General features: G+C 42.5%; 1 long non-coding RNA gene across 1 annotated transcript in view; it reads right to left on the reverse strand.

The window, feature by feature from the left end:
- LOC148686567 (uncharacterized) overlaps positions 1-8,284 on the reverse strand; it is a 34,167-nt gene extending 25,883 nt beyond the window's left edge. Inside the window, exon 1 of the long non-coding RNA XR_015948786.1 lies at positions 7,914-8,284. This is a non-coding gene — a long non-coding RNA (uncharacterized LOC148686567). The remainder of the gene's footprint in view (positions 1-7,913) is intronic.
- Between the last annotated feature and the right edge of the window lie 314 nt (positions 8,285-8,598).

The raw sequence follows: 8,598 nt of genomic DNA on the forward strand, positions 1-8,598 counted from the left end.
GTCAGACAACTGCCCCAAAGTTTCAGGCAGGAGGTATTTCCCCGATCTGCCTGGAATTATCTGGGATTGAAACTGGGATTTTCTGCATTCAAAGCAGAGGCTCTACCAATTCCATTTTATAACTCCGTTTCCCCCCCCCCCCACAACAACAACTGAGGCTAGAACAGCACACTCTCACATTACTAACATTTCTCTCTCTCACACACACACCCTTTTACAAGCTAACGCATATAATGTAAAGGTTGCTCTGCATGCTGACTGATTGTGTGCCCCTTAACACCTGAAACGCCCCCCCCCCACTCATTTTCCACACTGGTCTCACATCCCTTATATAAAAGAATCTCAGTTAGCTTCCCCTATGGACCTGTAATATGCCCACAATACGGGCAATAAGGTCTGTAATATGGGAATACTAATAGGCTTAGTGAGTTATTAGAAGGATTCATAAAGTAATATAGATGAAATTCTCTGAGCACTGAGGTAAAGCACTATATAAATATTGGATATAATTCCAGGTATCATTATGTTATTATCGCTCTCCCTCCCTCCCTCCCCCCCATCTTTCTCTCTAGTAGACTGCTGCAGTAATCTGGCATTATTCCTTGACAAGCCAGTAGGTGACAGTAGAAGGCAGTGATAGGGCCCATTCCCTTGGCTTGCCCTGTGGTTTCTCTGGGGTATCTTTTCAAACATGGAGATGGAATGCTATCGGGTTGCCTGAGCAGTGACAGAGACATGGGTGTCGAAAAGAATAGAAGAAACTCTCTGTTGCTTCAACTGTAAGGTAATCGCTCTTTCAGGATCAAAACAACATATACACCCTGCCAAAAGGTTTAGAAAGTGCCATTCCAAGCTGAAAAGGTGGGAGATGCTTTTAGTTCACACTTCATTTATGATATCTTGACTTGTCAGACAGGGGCATACCCAGGATCAAAACTAGGGGGCGGGGCAAAGCCATGGCCGTTAGGTTGTAACATTTCAGCATGGAAAAGGTGAATGAAACCAAAATTTTATTATAGATAAGGAAAAACGGGAGGGGAAACAAAAATTAAAACACAACTACCAATGCAGCAGAAAAGAAAGATAGGAAGAAGAGGGGTGGGGATGTAGATATTTGCTTAGATGTCAAAAATAAATTTAAATGAAGCACCAGGGGGAACAGGGCCGTCTTAAGCATATCCGGCGCCGTGGTGCAAAGATCTCTTTCCCATTGTTGCCGACCTTTCTTTTTTGGGGGGGAACCCCAAGGTTCCCCAGAGTTGTTGACTTTTTTCGGGAGCTGACACCACGCTTACACTTTATCTCTGCTTGGGAAAAGAAAACAGGAAACATAAACAAACCTCAGTCAGTAAAGCATGAGACTCTTAATCTCAGGGTTGTGGTTTCAAGCCCCATGTTGGGCAAAAGATTCCTGCATTTCAGGGGGTTGGACTAGATGACCCTGGTGGTTCCCTTCCAACTCTGTGAATGGTTCTGTTGTATCTGAAGGGTTGTTCACAGGGAAGATGGAACAAACTTGTTTTGTGAGATATGCTTGCGCTGTGATTCCTGCACTGGAGGGGGTTGGTCTAGAGGACCCTCGGGGGTCCGTTCCAACCGTCCAGTTCTAAAGATAGTGGCTCGCAAAAGGCACCTTTTGTTTATTTGAAACCAAAGAATGTTATGGATTTTCAAGATGCAAATTTAATCCCTGCCCCCAGGCAAATCTACTGTACTTGGGGTGCAAATTGGATTTGAGTTCACAGCTCCTTCTTTTATGTGGCTGGGCACAGGAGGAGGTGCTGCTAAAAAGATATATTAAAAAGCAAAACTTTTGAGGCCATTTATCGTAATAATTTTCACAACTTGCCAGACGGAAGTGAACTAAAGGCTGGGAGGCTTTGAGGTTATCCACATGTATGGGGGTTGGGGCTAGCTCTGGAGAACATATGTTCAAGCAGAGAGAGCCTGCCCCCCCCCGTTCGCCGCCGCTGGAAGCGGGAAGTGATGACACCTATTGGTATGGTCAACGCTTCCCCAAATACCCCAATCTTGTTGCCGCAAGGGGGTGAGGTCTCTGCCTCACGCCCCTCCCTCTAGGAAAACCGCCAAAGAATTCCGCCCAAGGCCTGAAACTGCCAAAGTTGTGAGGTATTGCTACCGGAAAGGCAAAACCTGCCAATGCAGGAAAAATCCTTTTCAACCTGCAAAAGAAACTTGAATGAGGGTGTGGAGGGTGGGAGAAGTAAGATTTAAATTCTATTGTGTGAGCTGGAAAGTCCCTCCCCTTACCTGGCCATCCCCTGGCAACACCTCTCCAGGCAGGATTGGACGCTAGGCCAGGGTAGGCGGAGACCCCTGGCATCCTACCTGGGAAGGCGGTGCCAGACCTGAACTTCCAGGGAGCGCCCTCTGGGATTAGGGGGCTGCGCGTGTCCACACAAAGGTCGCCCCCCCCATTTGATGTGTGGAGTGGTCATTTATGAGACACAGCAGGAAAAGACCTGCATGGGACATTCCACACAGCTGGAGAGGCAAAGGTTAAGTCCAAGGTTTATTGCTTTTATTTAAATAATTCAAGTTACTGAAAAAGAAAAACCCACTACTAGGCAAAAATAAGGAGGAAGGAACAGAAGCTTTTTGATGGATAAATGATCATTATCATCAGGCTTTTTTGAGGCATAGGTAGCTGATTCATGACCATAACCAACCCTTTGGGGACTGTCAATACATTACTCTTAAGACTCAACAGAGTATACTTACAGATATCATGGTTTTTCATGGAAGCAACCTGTCTCAATTTAGTTTTCCTTAGATGCATCTTTAACTAGAGACAGGAAGGTGCCTACACTTTGATTTCAGCAGACATATTTATGGCTAATGCAGTCATACTTGTAAAAGAAGAAAACTCTAGAGAGAGAAGGAGGTGGAGGGAGAGGAAGTTACAGTGTTTAACTGAAACCCTCATAAAATATATACCAGGAGAGCACAAAACCTTAGCACTTTTCCTCCTATATTGCTAATGTTGATGGGCACACTTACATTCTATAGCAGAGATAACCAATCTGGTGCTTTCCTATTGCTGATAGATTCCAACTTCCATCTGGCTCTGTAAGCATGGCCAACAGCTAGTGTAGTGATGGCAGAAGTTGCAGAAAGTAGTGGCCAGTGTGGTGATACAGGTGGGGCATTGCTTTCTCCTGGTTTCTCATAGCATGGGGAGCTCATAATTGTATGATGCAGCTTGGTGCAGCCAATCTGCTACTCTTGTAGCTATGCACCTGCACATCAATAAGCTCCCTCTGGTAAGTGCCAGTGGCACTTTGTGTTTGGAAGTTGGGAGAACAGTTGTGCCCTGCCACCAACCAGTTGCTACGGTACTGGTTGCAAGATGCAGCTGGCATGGCTCACGCTGGCTAAATGTGTTCTGCAGTTCTTTCTAGTAAAGACACACAAAAACATATTTAGTAGAACTTTAAACATTCATGAGTCAACCAAAGAAATGTGCAGATCAAACAAGGCAATCTTCTGTAGATTAGTTGTACACTGGTAGCTTCATACAGAACAAAGGAACTGCCCAGCTTAGGGATGCAGCAGGAATCTATTTTAAACAGATTTACGAGCAGGGCTTGGTGGTTCTGACCCAATCGAGTGTTGCCTGCACTAGATTGCTTCTTGTCAGAACCCAACAAAATATGTGCAAATTTATACCAAAAATGTGGGATGTGTCAGTCAACTCCAACATTCCAAGAAGGACCAACTGTCATCTCTGTGTCTGTTTGTTTGGACCGTTAGAGAGTTAAGCTTCTGCTGCTGATAGATGCTATGAAGGAGTAGTTAAGACTCACTAATATGTAACATGGGACCCAGGTGGCGCTGTGGTTAAACCACTGAGCCTAGGGCTTGCTGATCAGAAGGTCGGCGGTTCGAATCCCTGTGACGGGGTGAGCTCCTGTTGCTTGGTCCCAGCTCCTGCCAACCTAGCAGTTCGAAAGCACGCCCAAAAGTGCAAGTAGATAAATAGGAACCGCCACAGCGGGAAGGTAAACGGCGCTTCCATGTGCTGCTCTGGTTTGCCAGAAGCGGCTTAGTCATGCTGGCCACATGACCTGGAAGCTATACGCCGGCTCCCTCGGCCAATAATGAGAGATGAGCGCACAACCCCAGAGTTGGTCACGACTGGACCTAATGGTCAGGGGTCCCTTTACCTTTACCTTTACCTAATATGTAACATATGGTTTATTTTGTAACCTAAGTATGAATCTGACAGTAAACTAGTTTGTTTTATTATAACACAGATTCATGTGTATTGTTTTAAAGAGGGATAAAAGGGATTCACAATTAAGAAAGACTCTAACGAGTCAGCAAGCCGTTTTGCTGCTGTGCAGACCTCAGTAGGGAAACGCTTGACTCTGAAACTAAACTAAACGTTCCTGCAAAAAAATACATATATGTATACAGTACTATCCACAAAAGAGTGAAGTCCATGTTGTACTATGTTCTGCAGGATAATTCTAAAAACATATATTAAATAGATTTACACAATTTCATGCATTTTCATATGAATATGTAAATGCTCTAGTTACTTTAGGAACCATGAAGTGTATATGCATTTCATATGCAAATAATGGTATGTGTATAATAATGTTTATAATAGTGCATGTAATTTGAAAGAATTCATCATGTTTTTAAGTGGGTATTGCTTCTTGTAGAGATTAAGAAGTGAGACAAGAATTGGCAGGGGATCCTGTGTGGATAAGCTTGACTCCAGGAGTTTCAGAAAATTCCATCCCTAGCCCAGCTGGATCAAAGCAAAGGATTATCTAGTCTGACATTCATTGTTCAGAGGTGGTCAGCCAGATGCTTCTTGAAAATTCAGAAATGGAAGGTTAATGCATTTTCCTTTGATTTATCCCCAGGATCCGATACTCAAAAGGTATATTTGCTAGGAATATAGTTTTCCCATTTATTTCAGTGGGACCCAAGTTCAAGTAACTTGGTTTTTTTGTGGAACTACTAATGTTGGGGAAGATAATCAATTACATTTGCATTTAAAGGTAAATCTATCAGATTCAAACTTTCTGAAAGAGTGCGAGAACCAAGATATAACTTTCCTTCAAAATTTGCATCATCTAAGTTTCGTGATGCAGTTCCCTAGCCAATGGGGGGGGGGTTGGGGGGAGTGGTGGAGGGAAGCCTATGTTAGGGAAAGTTTATACAAGTGAAAAAATACAAAATATGGTACATAATATGAAGATAGATAGCAAAAATGTGTACATTCATTGAAAGGTTGTTGAAAAATGTGCTTAATAGCAAGAATTGGCACTAAAATTCATTTTAAAAAATTCATGAAAAAAGTACAAATTCCTGCAGAAATGTCTTGAATGAAATCTAAGATGGGGAAAATGAGAAACTGGATGAGTAAAAAATGTCAGATCCTTCTATCCTCAGTGGCTGCTCAAGCATCTCATTTGGCAGCTGTGGCTAGTAAAGAATAGGACAGATCTAGGCTGCTAACTGGAGCATCTTCTCATTTAGTACCATAGCTGCCAAGTTTCCCCTTTTCTCGCGAGGAAGCCTATTCAGCATAAGGGAAAATCCCTTTAAAAAGGGATAACTTGGCAGCTATGTTTAGTACCTCCCTCAAAAGAGCTGCACTGAGTGACAATATAATGCCAGCCATCCAAAGTTTAAGTTTTCATTCGTACTTATAAAGTCCTAAATAACTTGGGAGCAAGAATCCTCAAGAACTTGGGAGCAAGAAACTCCAAGGAGCACCTTCTTCCTAAAGGACCTGTTTGAACATTTAGGTTTGCATTTAAAGGTGAAACCCTCCAGTGAAACCCTCCTGTAGGTGCAAAACCTATAGATGATCTTTCTGGCAGAGGTAAATGCTTCCCCACTAAAGCAAGGAAGGCACCAGCCCAGGGATTATTTTGGCATCTGCTAATAATTTATTTATTTTCTCAGATATTTGCTGGACATCAGGATGCTATCACTGGCCCCCAGCTGGTTGCCCAGGAAAGTATAAAGACAAGGAAAAGTTTCTTACAGTCCTTTTTATTTCAGACTTTACAGAGAGAGGCTATAGAACCCAGCCTCTTTGATAATGGCATTGTCCTGAATGAATCTCCACATTTGTCTCGCCCCCTTCCTCATTCATCATCATCATCACCTCCTCTACGGGTGCCACTAAATGCCCTGTCTTTAAGCTCTTTGCTCTCCTACTATTAAGGCTCACCGGGTTCTGGGAGATGGTGGGTCTGGAATACTTTCTAATGACAGCATGTCAGCCAGCTGCTGCTCCGGCTCTGCTTGTTCCTCTTCTCCCACTACTTCCCAACTTCTCCCTTCATCTGCCTCAGAGCTGTAACCTTTCACAAACAACTGTTGTAACTCTATACTGTCTTCCTCTTCCTCCTCCCTGAAAGGATCAGGATGGGGAGGTGGTCTCTACCACTACTACTCCTCTGCCCAGCCCCTGACACATAGTCACCAGTAGACTGTAATAACATAATATGTAACATAATATGCCTAATTTTGGTAGCTACTTTGTCCTGTAAGACAATTTTAATGCACTTTTCATGTATTGTCAAATACTGGGACCTTCTGTATGCAAAGCAGATGCTCTGCTACTGAGTATGACCCATTCCCTATTGCTTGGCCCCAGAATCATAATACAGTTTGTACTACTTCTGAACATTGCATTCCTACCCTTAGTTAACTATAACAGTCAGTGCAATGGGCAGACTTTTTGTGGACAAGATTTACATAATGGCCACTGATTTGATCTTTTTCTGAAGTCATTTATGCTAATGTTCCTCCTAACATCCTGAAGCAGCTCTTCCCATCAATTTATAATGTGTTGCATAAAGCAATTCCTTTTGTCCATCCTCTTGAAACTAATGCTTGTCAATTACGTTTGATGATCTACATAGGTTCATTATTATTATTATCAATCCCATTTACAACTGTAGCATTAAGGATGTTATTTATATATGCTACTATACCTGACTCCTCCCTTCGTTTTGTTCTTGAAGATGGAAAATATATTAGTCCTGAAAGGAGGAACAACAGGGCCAGACAACTGACCATTCAGCTATAACATATAGTGTCAGGTGTGAGGCAGGTGGGCATGGTTTGGAGGAAAGAGTCATGTGGTCCAAATAGGAACCCATAGTGGGTCTAATAAAGCCCATGGGACAGAGATTCCCATTCCTGAACTGTGAGCACTCAGGGAAGAGAGATGTGTTGAAGTGAATAACAGCTACCATGACTTAATGCAGAAATGGGGAACCTGTAGTCCTTCAGATGTTGTTGTAGTCCATCTCTTATCAGCAGTTATCAATGGTTAGAGATGTTGGCAGCTGTAGACAAGCAACATCTGGAAGGAAACAGGTTGCCCACCTATGCCCTAATGAGAGTTAAGATTTTGAACATAGGGGGTGCCCCACTCCAACCTATGCTATATTTCATAGCCGATAGAAGTAGCCACAATTTTAATTGCATGCCATTTTATGTAAGCCACTCCTAATGCATACATACCCCAAAAAGGTGGGTTCAAAAAAAAAAAAAACAAGAACAAACAACTGACTGATATCCCAACAGGACTGGAATTTGAATTATTTCTTAGACATAAGTCTAATATTGACCCCAGATCACACTAGATGGGGGCCTCACATAGTATTATACATGCAAAATAAGAAAGAGGTCATGTTGTATGAAGAACTGTTACTCCTTTCTGCTACTATTCATTGTGGATGCATAGAACTCAGTATCTCTGTGGATGCAGGTTTAGGGAAGTTTTTAATGTTTGATGTTTTATGGTGTTTTTAATATTCTGTTGGGAGCTACCTGGAGTGGCTGGGAAAACCCAGCCAGATGGGCAGGGTATAAATAATAACATTATAATAATAATTATTATTCATAGTCACCTTTTTCAACTGCTGGACTTTTGCTCAAAGAACACTGGTTCTTGAAGTACGTCTAAGTCTTTGTCTTTGATGGAGAAAGAGCTATGGAGCTATTTAGGATGGTTGCAGACTTGGGTAAGCTGTTGGGAAACAACAGAAAACAGTGAATACAGTGAATGCTCCCAGACCCTCCAAAGCAGGTCCCAAGATTCTAAGGTTCCCACAGAAAAGTCATTTATCCTGCAAATGGTGGGGTGGGGTGCAAACCAAGTTTCTTCTAACACTGCCTCTCACCTTGGCTGCTATGTACAAATCAAGGCTGCTGGTGTCATTTGGGCAGTGAGGTCTTTGCTCAGCTATGCCACCTTCTGGAGCCAGATGTGCTTGGAATTCATCAATGGGCCCACATCCAAATGGTTAGCATTTATTTTATTCTCAGTATTATTTAATGCTTTGCAGACATCATCACCATCATTTATATATAGGACAGTTTGCAACAGAAAAACACAAAATACATAACATAATACCGGTAGCAAAAAAAAATAAAAAATCAATACCCCCGGACAGAGTTGAAAGGCCATAGATTGTTTAATCAGCCAAAGGTCTGGTTGAAGAAGAACACTGAAGAGGACTTAGATGCTTTTAGATAAGAACATAAGAAGAGCTCTGCATTCTGTTATCACAGTAGCCAATGAGATGCCCTTTC

Source organism: Zootoca vivipara, chromosome Z2, assembly GCF_965207765.1.
Source record: "Zootoca vivipara chromosome Z2, rZooViv2.hap1.1, whole genome shotgun sequence".
Lineage (NCBI taxonomy): Eukaryota > Metazoa > Chordata > Lepidosauria > Squamata > Lacertidae > Zootoca > Zootoca vivipara.